The 2,337-nt window shown below is 38.5% G+C and overlaps 1 pseudogene; it reads left to right on the top strand.

The window, feature by feature from the left end:
* The first annotated feature begins 821 nt into the window (after positions 1 to 821).
* Positions 822 to 1,458, top strand: LOC105479559 (transmembrane protein 98 pseudogene; annotated as a pseudogene).
* Positions 1,459 to 2,337: the final 879 nt, after the last annotated feature.

Genomic DNA, 2,337 nt, shown 5'->3' on the forward strand with positions numbered 1-2,337 from the left:
TGAGAGAAAATGGAGCAGAGTGGCCTCAATTTTTACAAAAATTTGTAAATGGGTAACAGAAACACATAGAAACAGTCATGAACAACTTATAACAGATTGTCTACCCGAACCATAAAATTTTTTATAAGGAGATTGATTTAACTTATTCTGAGTTCTATGCCCTTACAGCTGTATTTTCAGGGGAAAAAAATCACATCAGAACACATGCAAACTAAAAATTGTGCCTATCGCATATGCCAGATAGTCTACTTTTTCCCTCCAAACAAAAATTATTAAGGAATACTTCAAAGCTTCAAACAAAACTTCAAAAAAAATACTAGAAATACTTTTTCCTATAGATAACTTACATGGATAATAAGATGAATGTTTCCTGGAAGTAAAGGTTACAAAGTTCTTATTCACTTTAGTCCTCAACAAAGGTTTTCTGAATTATACTCCTTTATTGAAAATAGAATTTCTTCATATGGCCATAAGTAAATCTATTTTTTTTTTGGTTATTTGTTTCTACTTTTTTTTTTCCCCCCTTAAAATATCTGCAATATGGGCAGAAGATTGGTGATTGGGTAAGCACCACAATATAATATTGTTATTAGGATTTCTCATTTTCATCTAAGAGTTTCATTTATTTTATTGTTTTAAACGTAACTGAAGGTATTATATTTTGTGGTATGTAAAAAAGACTTCTTCACTTCTTTAAGAAATAAATTAGTATAGTTTGCTCCCACCGCGGTGGGGCTGCTCATCTACAAGTTGAGAAAATTTAGCCTAAGAGGAAGATGTGAGTGAGACTGAATCAGGAGCCACCGGGAAGCAAGAAGGCCATGGTGATTGTTGCCATAAGTACGCTGGCTACCATCTTTCTGGCTTTGTTTGCAGTCTTAGTGGTGGTTTGAGGGCAGCGCTACCGCTGGCCAGGAGACCTGCTGCAGCGCTATGATTCCAAGTCCATTATGAGTCTGTTGGGTGCCATGAAGACCCAATCTGAGCTCTCTGAGTTAGAACTGGATGATGTTGTCATCACCAACCCTGGCATAGAGCCCATTCTGGATAATGAAGACTGGATCTAGGATGCCTTGGGCCTCATGGTCCACTGCATTGCCATCTTGAAGATTTGTCACACTTGGAGAGAAAAACTTGTTGCCATGCCAATGGGCTCAGAGGCTGAGAAGAAGACTTCGGCCACTGTCAGCAACATCATTGTGGTGGCTAAGTGGATCATCCCCAGAGTATACGATGTTGTGAAATCAGTGTACCCTCTGTTGGGCACCAAGCTCCTGGGTGTGTGTACGTGCTCCTATATGTCACTCATCAGGTGCTGGTAACCAGAAATGCCTGCCATCTGAACAGGGGCAGCACTTGGAGGTGCTTTGAGAAGCAGCCCTGCCTTCTGAACCAGATAAAGTCCTCCCCGGCCCCAACACTTTCTTGAAGGAGCAGTTGGGAATTTATTGCCTGTAGGCCAGCAACTAGTCATGAAAGCTAACAAGAATGGCTTAGATGAGCCTTCCACTTTTTCCTGTAGAGTTAGTTGTTCTCCAGGGCTCAGGAGTGTGCGCATAGCAAAGCGGGAGAGTCCTAGCTGGTGATGCCATTGTTGCAATTGCAAATTGTGACTGGTGAGTGGCAGTCTAATACCACAATCAGGGGATATGCCATTCATCATTTGCACAATACAGCACTGAAACTGGTAGATGGTCAGCTTTATTTAGCTTACTTAGTGTTTTCAAGAAAATTGTGCTCTCATATAAGAAATCTAGAGGTTTCACATTAAACATCAGAATTTCTGGCTTCTCCTGAACAATCAGGTTTGGAAGTTGTGATTTGTGTTTATAAACAAGAACAATCAGTTGGAGTTAAGTAGGGATTGCCTCTCTTGGCAAGACTTGTACTCTCATCTTGCCTGTTTCATTTATTTGTATTATCTGCCTGATCCCTGAGGCATCTGAGTCTCTCCTCTTATTTAGAGGTTTGGGTTTGAAGCTTAGCACTATCAAGTTATTTCCTTTTATCATTATGCCTACAGTTTTACGATACACCACTAGGTATACAGTAAATTTATACTTATGATTCCCTCAAAAAATAAGAATTCAAAAATAAATTAGTATAATTCATATGAATTTTGTTTTTTATCTCTATCCTTTACTTTTTTTAAAAAAATCTGCCATATCTAAGATGTTTATAAACAGACTATATGGCAAACATTTGCAAAGGTGTATGTGGAATGCAATTAATGAGCTAACAGGAATTTGGCAGTAGAAACACAAGTGTGTTAAAACATTTACAGTTTTCTCTGCATTCCAGTCCAAGAGTTAATAACATCTTTTTTTTTTCAATACT

Source organism: Macaca nemestrina, chromosome 5 (assembly GCF_043159975.1).
Source record: "Macaca nemestrina isolate mMacNem1 chromosome 5, mMacNem.hap1, whole genome shotgun sequence".
Taxonomy (NCBI): domain Eukaryota; kingdom Metazoa; phylum Chordata; class Mammalia; order Primates; family Cercopithecidae; genus Macaca; species Macaca nemestrina.